Source organism: Ursus americanus, chromosome 6 (genome assembly GCF_024610735.1).
Source record: "Ursus americanus isolate L20-20 chromosome 6, mUrsAme1.1.p, whole genome shotgun sequence".
In the NCBI taxonomy this organism is placed as follows: domain Eukaryota; kingdom Metazoa; phylum Chordata; class Mammalia; order Carnivora; family Ursidae; genus Ursus; species Ursus americanus.
The window spans coordinates 47,441,436-47,458,978 of NC_142132.1; positions in this window are offsets into that span (position 1 = coordinate 47,441,436).

Genomic DNA, 17,543 nt, shown 5'->3' on the forward strand with positions numbered 1-17,543 from the left:
CAACGCCCTGTGAGCTTCCTAGGGCTACGGTTACAAAGTATCACAACCAAGTGGCTTAAAAGAACAGACATGTCCTCTCTCACAGTTCTGGCAGCCAGAAGTCCAAAACCCAGGTGTGGACAGGGTCGGGGCCTTCTGGAGGCTCAGAGGGAGAATCCGTCCTAGGCCTCTGTCCTAGTTTCTGGTGACCACCAACAATCCGCCGCATTTCTTACACCCATCTTCCCCCAGACCTGAGTGAGATGCCTCCTGGGCCTTCCCTGCACCCAGACCAGAGTTTGTGGCTGGGTTTCCCGGGTAGATGTGCGCTCTCCTATAAGCAGAGACTTTCGTCTCTGTATCCCCAGCACCTGGCCCCAGGATGGGCCCACGGACACACATAAATAATGAGGGTGAATAGATTAATTGAGTATTCTCTCCCCATTGTACTGATAAGAGGAACAGAGGTACACGAAGGGAATAAGAAGGGCTTGGGGCCATGGAACCAATTTACAGCAGAGCCTATGTTACCAGGACCTTGGTCTGGGGCCCTTTCCTTGGCATCAACCACTCTCCCTCCCCCCAGGACCAGAATCACCCCTAGAAAATCGCCTCCTCCTCATCGCTTAGGATATGAAAAGGATCTCCATGTTCCCATTCTGTCAACAGGCTTCCTCCCAGCTCCCTGCCACTCTGACCTTCCCCTCCACGGGCCTGCTCCTGCTTTGTTTGACCTTGGCTATTTGGGAAGGAAAGGGACTCCCCAAATGGTGGATTTCTTGGAGGTCTTATGTCCCCAGTGCTCCAGTCCTGTGGGAGCATTTTCTAGGGTCCAGGCTGTGCCAAGGCCAACAAGCCGGGAGGCCAGCATTGCATGAGGCTTGAGTATCCAGCAGAGACAGCTCCTGGAGGGACAGGAGAGCCCACGGGGGCTGAATCTCCACCACACACCTCTAGATCCCAGGGAGTGGGGTGTTCATCACCGCACAGGAACTCCGAGGGCAGGGATGGCAGCCGCGTTTCACCACGAGGAGTCCGTGGTGCAGAAATGCCAGTGAGCATAAGGCAGACGCAGATTAGACCCTAGGGGACCCGCTCAAGGGGCCCTGTCAGACACCCCCCAACCTGTCTCCCACCCTGCCCGTCCACAACCTTCTCCCCACCCAGGAGCCCCTCTGACGAGAAAGAAGCAGGTCTGTTCCAGAGGCACCTGGCTAGGCTGTCCGCTCGGACCTCACCCCCACAGGGAGGAGAGATGTCCCCCAAGTGCACACACTCTAGCTTTCCTTCATGACCCATGATGGGCTAAGAGGTCTCCCGTTTGCTCGGTGGGCATTATAAAAGTTACCCGTGGGACAATGACAGCCCGCCCTTCTCCAGCTTCCCAGCACCCCCCCTCCACCACAAGCACAGCGTGTTCTCAGGCTTTCTGGAAACTTTCTCCACTGAGGGCTTGCTTTCCTTAATCTGGCTGAAGGCAGGGCCGCAGAGGAGCGATGGCACGGCCGGAGCAGCCTCACTCTCTCTGGCCGCGTGCCCTGGGGAGACCACTCAGCCTCTTTCAACAGTTGTCTTAACGAGTGAAAACAGGATAATAGTACCTACTTCACAATCGCATTATGAAAAGTAAATGGAATAATGTATGTAAATGTGCGGGTCCCACTGCGTGCCCAGTAACGAGAGGAGCTGACTGGCCACAGCGCTCAGCACGCATTCTCTCGGGCCATCTTCCGGCAGCTCTCTGGCGGTGCCTTCCCATTTTACAGGGGACGAAACCGAGGCACAGAGGGGTTCAAGTGGAAAGGCAGGAACCATAATGTATCCTGCCTCCTTGCCTACCGTGCCTTCCTTTCTTTTAACCAAGTGCCTCACACTGTCTGAGTGGAGCACAAGCCATTTATCAGGTGCCAGTTTGGGCCAAGCATGGAGGATGCAAAGATGAATAAGATGTGGTTGCATAGTCCCCTCATGGTCTGGGGGATGGGCACAAATGGGTAAGGACAGTGTGCATGTGTGTGTGTGTGCGTGTGTGTGTGTGTGTGAGAGAGAGAGAGAGAGAGAGAGAAGTGTGCACAGAGCAGGGAGAGCCTGCTCACCGTTGAGGGTGTGTGTTTCTTGCATCGGGTGATGTCTGGTCTGAGAGGGAGGAAGTGGGTCAGATCAGGGAAAGGAGAGCCAGTCGGCCGGCTTGGGGGAGACAGGATATTCCAGGCAGAGGGCCCTGAGTAAGCAAAGGAGCTGAGCCATTAAACAGCCTGCCGAGTGCCCAGAATGACAAGGAGCTAGGTGTGCCCGGAATACAGAGGACCAGGCAGAGTGAGGGTGGTGTGGACAGAGAGGCGGGCCCCCAGCCGCGGAGGGCTGCGGGACAGGGCCGGCAGTGTGAAGGGCAGAAAGGTTTTAAGCAGGGAGGCATATGGTCACATCTGCATTTCCAGAGGCTTGTTCTGGCATTTTTGTGTGGCTCAGGGAGCAGCCTGGGTCAGAGAGACCAGTTGGAAGGTGAGAGGTGGGGAGGGCCTGTATGGGAAGTGTGGGAGCAGAGACAGACATGGAGGAACAAACTTGGAAATTAGTTAGGAGTTAAAAATGGCAGGAATTGCTGGATTCAAAGAGGGAAGCATGGGGAGGGGCTTCGCTGACGACGGCGTCCAGGTTCCCTGCTGGGGGTCCCTGCAGAACATTCATGAGCTGGGACCCAGGGAGAGTGGCAGATCTGGGCAATGAAGTGACGATGTGTTTCAGACCCACGGATGCTGGAGGCCCGAGGGCCGCCCAGGGTTGGGGATGTCTGGCGGGCTGGCTCCCCGGAGGGAGACGTCAGCGGTAGGTTTGGACCGAGGGCTCGCAGCTTGTAGCTGGAGGTTGACCCCCTGAGAGTGTTGTACAGCCACTAGACGAGTGGGAGGAAAGGTCCTGGAGGAACGCTGGCTCCTGAGACGGACGCCACGGAAACAGAAGCAGGCAGGGAGCCGGACTAGTCAAGAGAGGTGAGGGGGGAGAGTGTCAGGAAGAGACAAGCTCAGCAGGTCCGGTGTTGCACAGCCCCTGCAAGGTGAGGGCTGAGAAGTGTCCACCAGACTTGGCACTTTGGGGTCTCCGGATGATGGCCGAGAATGGATTTACCGGGGATTGGGAGTGGCTATCAGAGCAGGGGAGAAAGCGGGTACAGGAATCGGGGAAGTGGAGACCCACTCTGCAAGTTCTTTCTTGCTGTTGAGGGGAGAGAGAAAACATAGGGCCGTCTGAAGAGGGACAGGAGGTCAAGGAGAGGTTGTTTTTCTCAGGATGGGACAAACCTAAGCACGTTCTTTGGGTTAAGGGAAGATACCCACATAAGGGGTGTAAGATGGGCAAGAAATAATCAGAGACAAGGCCTGGAGGAAACACAAGGGGCCAGACTCCACGCGGAATACAAACACCATGGCTTCTCCCCTCACGGAGCACCCCCTGGAGAAGCCTGGCTGGCTGTTCTTATCACACTGCAATGCCTGTCGCTGCCTCGTTGCGTTAATTTCCTGCGATCACTTCTGCCATTTGCCATCACACTGATACTCCTTTGATCGTGGCTTTCCCTCCACGACGTGAGCTGCAGGAGGACAAGGATGTTGTCCGCCTTGTTCGTAGCTGTACCCCCAGCACATGGAACCGTCTCTGGCACATAGGAGGAGCGCATTAACGTCTGCTGTTGAATGGCTGTATTGATGCGGGGGGGAGAAGACCCTCCCACACACAACCGACTCTGGATCCAGGAGAAATGGGTCCAGATTCTGACACGTGAAGAGAGTGTGAGGAAGACCATCCTGGGCACAGAGGAATGGCAAGGGCTAAAGGCCTCAGAGGAGCTGGCGAGCATGCCCTATTTGGGGAAAGGCAAGAGGGCCAGTCTTAGTCAATTTCTTCTTTTCTCCTTCAAATTTGTGGAGCACACAGGATATGCAACTGGGAGTACAAGAAGAGTAACCCGGACTCTCCCTCCATCAGGAACTTACAATCCAGTGGGCAGCAGGAGAGGGGGACCATCGAAATATATGATGTATGTTTCACGGGTCATGCCTTTGGCTGAAAACGTTGAGCGAAGCCAAACTTAAAAGACCTTGAATGCTAGGCAAGGGACTGTGAGTTTTCTCTGGCAGACAATGGAGAGCCGTTGATGGTTTATACCGGGGACGCACCATAATCATCTCTGCGTGTCAGAGGACCCCTCTGGTAGCAGGATGGGCCCTGTATGGAAGAGAGTTAAGAACGGGGGAAGGGAGCAACTTCCTATAGATCTGCCAGAGCCGAGGACGCCGTCCCGACCCCGCCACTGACGGCTTGAAAACAGCCATCGGGGGAGGACTCACGCCATGCAGATGGGCGCGTGGCACACAGTGGAGCTCTTCTGTCTCAGCGTTCCGGTTCACCCCCACCCCCCGGGTTAGCCCGGTGCTCACGAGGAAAGGCGGACGCCTTGCAAAACTGGACACCCGGCAGGGACTGAGGGGGAGCCGCAGTGCTCCCTTCCGACCTGCAGGACTCGATCAGCTCTTCACCAACCCTTATCTCCACTCCTGTCTTTTTCCTCAGAAACACATGACGTGTTCTCTTTCCAACTCGGCCCACCCCGTCTGATTCTGTCCTCTGGGTGGAAGTGACAAAATCAAGACAAACAGGGCTGGCGAAGGGCCTCAGCAAGCCCCAAGTTGGGCTTGTTTTCTCCTGTTTTGTGTTGTTTTTACAGCTTACAGAGCTCTGGAACCTGGGGGCGAGCCACCGAGCCGTGCAGAACAAAATGTTTCATCTTTGCATGGTGTTTGCAGCCCAATGGCCTGACCCAGAAGCCACAGAACAGGGAGGGGTAAAGCCACAGAGCCAGACCGCCTCCCTCGGCCTCCCCCAGGTCCCGCCACCCTGCATGTGAGGAAGGGGAAAGCCGGCAAACCACACGCACCCCTCGCAGGTGTGTCACCGGGAAAATGGGCTCAGAGAGATTAGCTCGCGGCGCCCTCCGCCCCTGCCTACCCCGGGGGCGCAGCTGCTTTGTTTCCAGGTAAAACACAACTGTGTCTCTCCAGGGTGGCAGGAAGAGGGAACAGGTTTGCAGGGATTCCGTAAAGCTATTAACTTCTGCTGTGAGTTACAGCCTCAGAGTGGAAACAGGCATGGTGGTTGAATTCTCACAAATGTGGAGGAAGTGTTGACCACGAGCCGTAGACTGGGTGGCATTCATGGGTCACAATGCCTGGACAAAAATCGCCTGTTCTTACACAAGTGTGTGTGTGCACACACAGACACATACACACGATCAATCAATAACCAAACTTTGTCCAGGAGTCTACATCAGGAAAAGTGCGTCCTGCTTCCACGTACCTCCTCCCATTTCCCGACCCCCTCCAGACCGCAAGGGACCATCTCCTGTATTCTGCGCGCTCTAGAAGTTAACCGACAGAAGCACGCATTTCTGTTTCCCCCTCTTCCCCGGTGACCCTCCTCACTTTTATTCTTCTTTGCTCTACCCGCCTCCCTTCTGGTCTTCACTGCCTCCTTGCTTTGCTTCCAATCCCTCCTCTTGTCCCGAACCTGCGCGTCCCCTCATCCCCACTGCCTGCCCCATGTCCTCTCCTTTCCTTCGTCTCTCTCTTCGGACTCCTTTTTCTTCTCCTCCCTCTCTTTTCTCTCCTTTCCCCTTCCTTTCATTCAGCAGTCCCTCACTCTCAAGGTCAACAACACCTCTGCGGAGATCTCCACTCCGAAGAGCTCACTTGGCTTTATTTAGGATCCTGTCAGAAGCCCCTGACCCCAGAGACAGCCCTGCACTCAAGCCTCCCATTCCCTGTGCTGTGTCTCATCACCTCACCTCTCCCCTCTGTGCCTCGAAGAGAAAAATCCAGTCGAAGAGATTGAGAACAGACATATGGAAGAGGAAAGGGCTGAAGCCACAGCCCACCTCCTCTTCTTCAGTCATACAGATGAGAACACGGGGACCCTGAGAGGGACCAGAACCAAGCCCCGCTCCCCAAACCCTCCACCTAGCTGCCCACTGGCCCTGACCCCGGAGAACCCCCACGAGCCATGAAAGGAACGCCTCCCAGGACCAGCCTCTGTTCAGCAACAAGTCTGACATTTTCCCAGTCGTGCCCCAAGGCCTCTTGGGAAGAAGCTACAAAGTTAAAAACAAACGGTGAACTTGGGGATTGCTCACTCTGCTATTTTCTTAACAAACCAACTGGCTCTTGTGAAGGGAGCCTTCTGAATGTAGACAGAGAACCTTCTCGTCACCCATTAAGTGTGCCTGGTTTCACATACTGTCACGTAACTGTCCATCCAGCTGGCTCACCATGGACAAGGAGTGAATGACATTGCATCCTGGCCCCTTTCTTAGCACACAGGGATTTTTCGCAGGAAATATTAGGGACCCTGCTGTCATTTGTCTAGCATCGACAATCTCACATACTTGGCATCTTCAGCAGACCTTTAATTGATCTAAAGCACAGACCCGGCTGTTTCAGGTAAAGCCATCTGCTTGCAGCAGACACGGCATTTTGTCTCACCTGCGTCCTGCACCGGCTCCAGTCCTCAGTTTCCCCAGCCGTACCACGAGAACGGATTAGAGTCTCCAAGGGCACTTCTAGTGCTAAGCTTTGCTGTTGTTCAGACTCACTCGACATTTGCCAAGACCTTAATTGCATAAAAACGCTGAGCAAAGTCTGGTTTTTGTTAGGGCCTTTGCTTACAGAGCCGTCTTCCAAATCAAGGACCTTCCCCATGCTTCTTAATAAGCCTATACCTTAAAGAAAAATGAAAATTAAAATATTGAACCTCTGGGTGCACTCTGCTGCCCGTAATGAAACGTGCATGGAGGACACGCATCCGGTTCAAGGACTTTATACAAAGTTATAATAACTTAACTGTAATAAGCTAATAGTCAAATGGAATTAATAATAGGAATGTGGCCATTTAAGCAGTAAGATGGCCCCGTGTCGTGGAATTTTTGCAGCTAAACCCTCTTGAGTTTCTGTAAGCTAATAGCAATTAGCTCCTGAGTTAATGGCAGCTGCAGTCATAATGAGATTGGAATTGATCATTTAGAAGCGGGCTCCCATAAGCTGGTCTTATGAGGCATTTCAGCTGTAAAGCACTGCCTTGACCCCTTCTTCTTGTACCTTTCATCACAACCCCCTCTTCTTTAAGGCTTCCTGGACCCAGTGCACTCCTTTCCCCATGCAGCACACAACTTTCCAGGGGTCCAAGAGTGAAGGCTCAAGATGGTTGTGTGTCCTGCCGACCAAGAATTCTGAGGTTGCCAAACCACAGCCTCCACTCAGCTCTTGCTACATACACCCTTCTCCTGGCAGGTTAAGTCCCTCTTAGCCTCGGACTCCGTTCCTGGCCCCACTACCTCTCTAATCTGGCTGGTGGATTTACTTCTTTGGGACTCAGTTTCCTCAACTGTAAAATGGGGAGCATAGTATCTACCTCATGGGGTCACAGCAACGAAGCAATAAGGAAATCTGTGCAAAAGGCCTTTCATAAAGAGATGCTTAATAAATGCCTTCTTTTCTGTATTGGTCAGCTTTTGCTGTGTAACAAACATCCCCAGAGTTAATGGCTTAAAATACCAATGATTTTATTTAGCTCACTGTTCTGTGGGTGTTCTGTGTGTTTTTTCTGGTCTGGGCTGCTTTAGCTGAGCTCTGCTAGGCTATCTCTCATATCTGTGGCCAGCAATGGACTGGGTGGTGGCTGGATGATCTAGAAAGATGCCTCACACACGTGCTGCTGGTTGCAGGCTGTCAGCGCAGCTCAGGGGGCAATTGGGCCACGCGAATCTCATTCTCCAACAAAGACCAGCCTGGGCCTGCTCACATGGTGGTTTCAGGGATCCCAGCACAGAACAAGAAGGCAAGTCTCAATGTGCAAGTGCTTTACAAGTCTCTGCTTAGGTCACATTGACCATTATCCCGTGGGCCAAAGAAGTGCCACGACCAACCCTAGCTATACTCCACTTCTCAGTGCAAAGACACTGCAAAAGGGCATACATTCAGAGATGGAAAGAATCTGCGGACATTTTTCCAATCTACCACACCCTGTTTTCCTTTCACAAGTTTTATTTACCTACATACTGTGTCCACAGCTACAGAGTAGGTGTTTAGAAAGTCGTTGTTGAGTAAGCGAATGAATGAATGAATGAATGAGAGAAATTACTCCTCTGCAAGTAAAACTGAGGCTCCAGAGCACGACATGACTTGCCCAAGACGTCACTGCCTCCTGGTAGTAGAAGCACGACTCAGACCTGTCTCCTGACCTCTAGTCAGACCACTATTTCCTCTTATATCGCTGAAGGAACCAGTTAAAATAAGACATACAAAAGTGCTTTATAAACATAAATTACTTTAACACTTCAAGACGTTTCAGGTATGTGCCTTTCCTGAGCGTCCATTTTCCTCCTACAGGGTCCCCTTATCCACAGTTTCACGGTCTGTGGTTTCTGTTACTCACGGTTAGCCACCCCCCGGGCAGCAGAGGACCCTCCTTCAGACATATCGTCAGAAAATCAGTAGCAGCCTAACGCTACGTCACAGTGCCTGCATCACTCACCTCACTTCACCTCATCACGGAGCCATTTTGTCACCTCACGTCACCCCAGGAAGAAGAAGGGCGAGTGCTATACAGGAAGATACTTTGAAAGAGAGAGACTACACTCACATAAGTTCTATTCTAGTCATGGTTATCATTGTTCTTCATTATTATTAGTCATTATTGCTAATCTCTTACGGTGCCCAATTTATAAATTAAACTATCCTAGGTGTGCGTATAGGAAAAAACATAGTGTATATAGGGTCCAGTACTATCCGTGGTCTCGGGCATCTACTGGGGCTCTCACAGCCTAGTTCCCATGGATAAGGGAGTGCTACTGTACATTCATAGGCATGGGGCCTGTATCAGTGACCCTCCCACTCCATTGTCTGGGATGATCTGGAAGATGTTGTGGTCTAGAAGCAGTTCTCCACCTAATGCATCTCTAAGGAGAGGAGGGAAAGGAGAAGGAGGGGCAGTGAAGCTCCCTATGTCCTCTATCCTGGATGTTGCTGGAAATTCAGTACTTGAGTCAACATGTAGATACTCCGTGAGCCAGCTCTGAAGAGTCCAGACAGAAGGTCATTCCATTATTCAGGAATCAATTCCAAAACTGTTTCCCTTTCTTATTTAAAGAACACAAACTATTTTCTCCTGAGGATAAAAATCAATACATGAGGTAAAATTGGGCTTCACACCATCCCCATCGGATGCCCCAAATGCATTTTATGACCAGGGAGACTGTGGGGAAATTGAGGCAAATGGTAACGCTACCTTCCCCATTTTAAGTCAGTGAAGGCTGCAGAGGGAAGTTGGAAGAATAAATCTCCCTTATCTTTGAGTTTATTTGCAGGTATTTCTCTTGCGCCCCATATATCATAGGATATTTGATCTGGGGGAGCCTCTGGGCCCATCTGTCTTGATGACACACCACCTCCTGCCATGTCTGGTGTCGTCTCAGCTACGCCGTGCTAACAAACCCCTGCGCTCGGTGGCCTGCAGCAACACAGGCTCATTGCTTATTCACACTGTATGTCTTTTAAGATCAGCTGCAGCTACGTTCCAGGCCATCTTCCTTCCGGTACCAGGCTACAAGAGTGCTCCATCTGGAGCACCATTAGCCTCATATCTGAGGGAAAACAGTAGAACTCAATAGCTCTTAGCACTTCTGCTCAGAAGTGGCGCACTCCACGTCCGCTCACATTCCATTGGCTAAATCAAATCAAATAGCCAAGTCTAATGGGTCGGGAGGAATAATCTTCCACGGGAAAGACCAGCAAATATTTTAAACAATAGTATAATCTAACACATATGGCCTCTGCATGGGTCTGCTTGGTGCTGGTGTTCAGACAAGGGTATGGCTTTTCCAGGGCTGGGTTGGCGTGGAAAGAGAATGAGACCCTGGAGTACTGTGGGGGAGGTGGGAGGCCCACCAGCTTTTTCTCTGTCTACTTCAGTCTCCAGCAGAGGAAGTTTTAACAGACACTTCCATGAACTCCACAAATTTCCAGACATTTTTTCTTGAAGCAGCCCCAGGAACTGCTGGAGGAGAGCCAGCTGCCTGGGCTGTCTGGCCCCATTCTGAGGATTAAAATGTCCCCTCCTCCAAAGGTCACACAGGGCAGGAGGCTGAGTGCTGTTCGGAAAAGGTATGATAGGGTCAAGTTCCGTGAAGGGTCCTGGGTCATCCCAGAACCCCCTGTGACTCAGACCCTGAGCCCCGAGAGCCTCAAACTGGAGGGCAGGTCCTTGACTATCAGCTCAGCGTCTTCGCCTTATCGGCCATGCGGCTTTGACAGTTACCCCCTCCGTGCTTCACTGTTTTCATTAACAAGATGACGATAATAACACAGACGTGCCTTCGTTTGCTAAGAGGTGGTGTCTTTCTACAGGGAAGAGTAAAGAGCAGCTTGCCTTATGCTCCCTAGAAGTGGGATGAAGACAAGGCAGCTCATTCTCCTGTCACCACCTGCCTCATGCGGGCTCAGAGAGAGGGGAAGGCTTCACCTCCAGGATCTCTAAAGGGTGGTTGTGGGGCACGGAGAGCAAGTGCGCCCCCAGGGAGGCAGAGACTCTAGCTCACACACAAGGAATGCTTTCCAACAGGGCCAGAGCCATAGGGAGATGGAATGAGTAGACAGGGGAGATAATAATTGCCCATCCTAAGAAGTGTGCAAGTGGGGCTCCATGTCCGCTGCCCAAGGATGGTCTAAGTGATGGTGTGCAGCCAATGGAAGTTGAGAAGGAATGCCCTGAGATCATAGACTGCCAGAACTGCATGATATCTATCCAACTTGGGGGGGCATAATAATAATAGGACCTCATGGATGAAATCATAAAAGACCCCATAGTGCTCAGGGTAGCACGTGCCCTTACCTGACCTCACGTTGGTTCTTTTGAGGCTCCTGCCATTCTGACAATTCCCGAAGGCTTAGATAGTGATTCATGCAGCAGCCCCTTAGCATTTCTTAAAGGCCTCATGGAAACAAGCCATTGGCCCTGCGGTAGGTGGCCTTCTGCCCCCAGGGGCCAGGATATGCCTCTTGAGCTCCACCCAGGCACCGCGAGAGATCCTCGGTCAGGAAGCACTGTGGCCCCTGATGGCTGGGGAGCAGTGGTGCATGGGTGCTCGAGGCACTGGCCTGCCCCCAAAAGGAAGGACGGTGGCAGCAGAGGGAGTAGAGAGGGATGGGGGGGGTAGGAAATGGAGTGTGTCACCAGCCCAGGACATGCTGAGCTCATAGAAGAGCTCAGGGTTGGGGTTCCTATGATGATGATGTTCTTGGACGTGGGTCAGTGTGGTTCTCTCCTCCCTCCCCTCCGACATCACCATCATCTTCTTTCTTAGCACTGAAAATGGCCTTGGTATTCCCCACAGGCTGCTGAGTTGCCATGCTCCTGAGGTTCTCCTGATAGTCCTGTGTGGAAGTCAGAGTCAGGAGCACAGTCCTCTTCTGGTCAAGAAGACGGCTGTGGATCCAGGGTGCAAGGTGTGAGATTTGCCTGCCCAGACCCTGGCCTGGGGCCAAACCTTGAACACATTGCAGCTTGGGAAGCTGGCCACCACCTTGGGGAGCATCCTCTCGAGTGCCTGGGCAGTCCTTCCCTCCAATGCCAGAGGTGGGAGCTGTCAAGCCTTGAGGGGCTGGGTGCTGTCCTGCTGTGTGACCATGGGCAGGGCCCTCAGGTCACTGCCTGCTGCTGTCAAATGGAGTGACCCGCTGCATCCCAGATGAAGAGGAAATGGCTGGCTATACCGAATGCCAAGCACACACCAACACGCAATTGTTGTTGTTGTCGTTGTTCATGGTTTATCATCCCCTGCATCCCATATCTCAAGACTCAGGGGTCAGAACACCCCCCTTGGCCACCCTGCTAGGGACCCAGCCCAGGTCTGGATCTACACTTTGGGCCAGCTCCTGGTCTCCATGGGCCATGTGGTGGTGTCCCCCCATGGGTGAGTCTTTACCCCAGCCCTGGTCTCCAGGCTGTGCTGAGCACTCCCGGACTGGCCTGAGCAATGCATACAGCCCGGCACTGGGGGAGGCCTGCCACCATACATTCTCTGCTTCCCCCATGGTACCCCGGAGAAGAGGAGCATTTTCTCTCCATTTCACAGATGAGGAAGCTGAGACTCAGACAAGTAACTTGCTCCTGATTATCCAGAGATCAGTAACCAGGGCCTCTCCCAGAGGTGAGAGGTTTGGGTCTCCTAGCCCAGCAGACGTCCAGCCTCTTCCTCTACAGAACATAGAGGGGAGCACTATAGACACTCAGATGCCTGGACCCCAGTACCGGAAGCCTCTGGGGGGTCAAACCTGCCACCCATTCTGAACAGTTCCCCAAGCCATCCTAATGCAACCAAGATCTGGGAATGACCACACCACATGCCTCGATGCCAGTCGGGCCAGTCCTAGTCCCCTGGGGCTGGACCTCCACTAACAGACATGCCCCTTTCCGAGTGCAGGGAGAGAGAGCAAGTGCCTGAACAATGTGGCCCCTTCTGGGAATACCTCTTTTGTGTGGAGGGAGATGGAGAAAAGCAAGGCCACATTCTAGCATCTAATCTGCTTTGTGGATTTCTACAAGTTGCTTCTCCTCTCTGAGCCTTTCTTTCCCCATCTACAAAATTCGGTTTTGATGAGCTGTAGACTGGAGTTGCCCTAAGCTTGAAATATCTGGACAAATCCCCCATGACTCCAGCCCCAAAGGAGGCACGTCAGCAGCCAGTGAGTAGAGTCACTGGGGATAAATTAATGTCGCCCCTTTGGTATCTCCACGTGCTCTGAGCCTCCCCCTTTGTAATTACGGCTTCTATCTTCACCTACCCTCGGGCACTGTGTTCAGCATTTTATGTATCTGGCCGCATTTAATCTTTAACCACTGTGTGGGAAAGCTATTACTCCCCCATAAGACAGCTGAGAAAACTGAGGCTCAGCAAGGTGAAGCAAGCTGCACAAGGTCACACAGCTGGGAAATGGCAGAGCTAGGTGGGGCTGCATTGGGCTGTGTGTCCTGCGGGCTGGCACTGCTGCTTTGTTACCCCAGCTAATTCTGGACAGTTCCTCTCCGAGGACGTATACAGCTGAGCTGCTTCTCTCTTCCTTTCTTCTAAGCCTGCCGTGAATCAGGAGAGACAGAGGAACAAAATAAACAGAGACGGATCGGGGCAGAGGGTTTCCAGGGGAATCATTCTGCAAAGCTGCCTTTTTCTGCAAGCTGCCCCTCTTAGGAGCTTCAAAGACAAACCTGCTTCCAAGCAGGATCATTTGCCTGAGCCAAAAGCCATTTATCTGGAATATTAATATGCCAACAGCTGCGTGTGACTCTGCCGGCCGCTGATCACACACTCCCAGCAATGATCCCTCCTGGGAATGCTCCGGGAGGCTCCAGGAAGCTAATGGGCCCCCTGTGGCACATTCTAGTTACCTTTTGTTTGGCTTTCTCAGAGCTTCCTGCAGATCGCCAGCCAAGCGTGCTTCAGACCTTAGACAGGGGCCTCTGGGGTGAGACGGGCCACTGACAGCTGAGCCACACCCATCCCCCACAGAGGACTAGTCCTCCTTACTCAGATGCTTGGAAAAGAAAAATAGGAAGACCCTTGAGAGCCAACCCACACACGTCTGGCACCAGAAAGGGTCATGCTGGGGACTCAGCCACGTCTTGATAAAGGACATCGAATTTAGAGGAGGAGACTCAGGGTGCAGGAGTATCTCAGCCACACCAATGCTGTACAACCTTGAGCCAACACAGGGTCCCATGGACCTCAATCTTCTCTCTGGTTGGACTTGATGTTCTTAGAGGGTCCTCCAGAGGAAACATACAACTGTAATACCGTAGGAGCGCCAGGGAGAGAGTCTGAGGTCTTGGGTTCAAATCCTGACTCTGCCACAGGACAATCTTTGTCAATTTGTCGAGGCTCCTATGTCAGCAGATTTGTTGTGACACAAATTGAAATTAGATGACTGCTGCAAGGGCCTCATCTGTGGAGTCAAAGGACATTTGCTGAATCTGAGATTTCATTTGCTACCTAAAGCCAATGCAGACATCCAGCTGGAAGTGAATCTACTTCCTCCAAGCTCCTCATTTCACAAGACTAGTGGTTCATAATTAATCACCATGAACAATACAAAAAAGCTGTTTCTCGGAATGTCGCAGTGCAGAACAATTCCTTTCACAGGAATGTCTTATGTTCTGTAAGTTCAGGGATCAGATGTCACTGTGCTTTGACACCAGCGTGTCCTTTCCTGCCAAACCTTAGTCCAGCCCTGTCACGTCATAGGTCTCAATACCCGTTGCCCTACTTTGCCCTTTTAGTGGAAACCTAGAGAACTACTCGATAATGAGAATAATAATTACTTACAGGTAATTAACACACCGCAGTTACCGTTCCAGGTGCTTCACATATTTTAATTCATTTAATGCTTATGATAACCTCATGAGATGGGTACAATTTCACAGAGTTTAAAAAACTCACCCAAGATCACCAAGATGTTACGTAGCAGAGGTAGAATTTAAACCCAGAGAATGTGGCTTGAGTTTGTTTCCTAACCATTAGGTTCTCAAACTTAACCATGCATCAGAAACACCTGGTCTATGGTTAAAATGCAGAGTGCTAGCCCCTAGCCCTGGAGTATCTGATTCCCTAGGACTGGGTAGGGCCTGAAAATTTACATTTCCCAAAAGTTCCCAGGTGATATCAGTCTGGGGACCACGCTCTGAGAGCTACTGCTTTAGGCCATATTGCCTCAGAGTTAAAGGGAAACTGAACTCCTCATGAACCCCAAGGTCTCTTGGGGATCCTGGATCCCAGTCTGTTCCAAAGTATTATCCACAGGACATACTGTCACAGGTTGTTGGTTGGCATTATATGATAAAAGGAGGATGAGGTCCACAGTCAGGTGTGTCTGCGACATTTGGGTTTGATAGATCTAAACAGGTTTCTTTACTGGTTTTCTGCTCATTATTTGTTTATCCAAATGTACTCTATGACATAGGTAGGCAAGTTTTCTAAACATTTTTGACCTCAGTGTCCTTCTTTCACAAAGTAACTCATGGGAAATATGCTGCCTAGAACACCCTCGAGGAAACAATGGCCCAGGCCAGTGCTCTCCATTCCACTGTGGGAGGCCACAGAAGTCTTCTGTGGATGGCTTAGAGTCCAAACTGACTCTTTTGGGTTTACTAAGACAGCCTTCCAGGTAGACTCCAAGAAGTAGGTCGGAACCCATATGGGTTGCACAAAACAAGAACTCTACCCATCTTCTCCAGCCCAATGGGTCACACATCACACTTTCTACAACTCCCTGAAGCAAATACTGTACTTGCAGAAGAATTCACTCAAGATAGTAGGGATATTAAGGTGCAACCCCAAACCAACTTCCAATTACTCCAAGTACATATGTCTTTAGGACCCTCAGTGGGCATACCAGTACCACCTCTGTGAAAGGGAAGACCAGTGTTTTACTCAAGCCACCAGGGAGAAAAGATGAGTTCTCTCTCACAAGTTTCCAATAAGCATTCATGCTGTTCCAGGTCCTGGGGGAACAAGGAAGAGTAAAGTAGGATCACTGTCTTCAAGATACAGTGTGCAGGAGGAGGCCACCCAAAGCCAAAATAACCTATGTCCAAGTAGGATGTGATCAGAGACAATGAGCATTGAGAGGATGGGGGAGTCACCTCTCACCAGGGATCAGGGAATTATCAAGAGACGGATGGTATTCTGGGAAGGAAATGGCTTCCCTCCACATCTAATCCAACCACAGTTCCTTCCCCAGAGGTCATGAGTGCTGGGGTCAGTTAGCAGTGGGATCTGCCAATTATGAGCAAATCCCACAGTATGACAGAGAGTACAGAATTTCATTTCCTCTCTGGTCCCAGCAAGAGTTGGGGTCTCATCTGAGAGCACCAAGGAGAAGATCAAAACAATAAAGGATCCTGAGATACCTCAACCTCTGGAGAAACAAGAAGGGCCTCTTAGGCCAGGCTATGTTCCTGAGAGTACCTGATGGTCTTCCCAGTCTCCCGAACAGGTGGGTTGAACAGATAGCCTGGGTCCTCACCATCCCTGTGGCCAAGAAGATAATAGGAAGATGAAGAAGCTTCCTCTGGGTACCTCAACATGGGGTCTGACAATGTGGCAGCTGCAGTCATCTGAAGATTTGACTGGAACCAATTGGGGACCTGCTTCCAAGATGACTCACTCCGTGGCTGATGGTAGGAGGCCTCCACTTCTCACCATGCAGATGTCTCCACAGGGCTGCTCGAGTGCTCTTCAATATGGCAACTTGCTTCTTCCATAGCTCGTGATCCAAAAAAGACAGCAAGAAGGAAGCCACAGTGCTTTTTATGGCCTAGTCTCAGAAGCCACATGCTGCTGCTTCTGCATTCTACTTGTTGGAAGCACCTCCAGCCACATACAGGGGAGGGAATGAAGCTGCACTTCAAGAAGGCAGGAGTGTTAAAGAATTCTTGGACTTATTTTAAAACTGCCACACCATCTAAGGACAACAATAAAGGAAGGATTCAGACCATAAAATTGAATCAGAACAGAGACTGTGGAAGACAGAAAAAAAAAAAAAAAGGAGCGAGAGAGAGAGAAATAGCAGTGAGTAATTAACCTATATATAGTTAAACTTAAATGGATAATTATAGAGTTTCTTGGAATGTGTAATGAAAGTGCTAAATAATGATCTTAAAATAGAAATGACACAATATTATAGAAAACCTAATAACAGTCTGGAACCAATTATAATAAAACTGTCTTGGGAAAAAGTGGGATTTGGGTGGGGGTCAAAGAGAGAGAAGTTACAAGTAAAAGGGTTCTAAAGGTCTCGTCGAGAGAAAGAGTGGGGAATTAAAAGGATTTTAAAGGCCACACAATACTGGAATGAGGGGGGAGCAGTAGGGAAAATATTTGGCATTTTGTATTCTTGGGATAGAGAAGCATGTATTTAATTATGAGTGTGGGGAAACAGAAGGAAAATATAAGTGGAACAAAAAAAATCAAGTCAAAATTACAAATACAAAGAACAAGGAATCACAAAAACTGAAAAACAAGGAAAAGGAAAAGAAGAAAAAACAAAATAAATAAAACCAACTGAAGGAATAAAATTGTGTAAAAGTGTTGCTATACTAAAAGTGAATGGGCTAAATTTTCCTATTAAAGGATACGGACTCTCCAATTGGTTTTAAAAAAAATCAACAGAAGGAAATAAAAAGGACCCATGAAAAGACTATGATAGGAAGACCGAAGAAAGGTAAAGATGAAGGAAAACAAGAAAAAGGTGGGAGGAGTCTCTATGACACATTTGGGACCTGAAATCCTGTCACGCTTTTTGTCAGTACTGTCCTTTCAATGGTTCCTTGCCCCATTGCTGCCACGTGTGTCAAAAGCAAATAGGTAACCGGGAAAGAATTCTAACTACTCTGAATGCTCACGGTTGTGAAAAACACCCCAGAAATCAATACCACAGAAGAGCTGCAGAGAAGTACTTATTTCATTT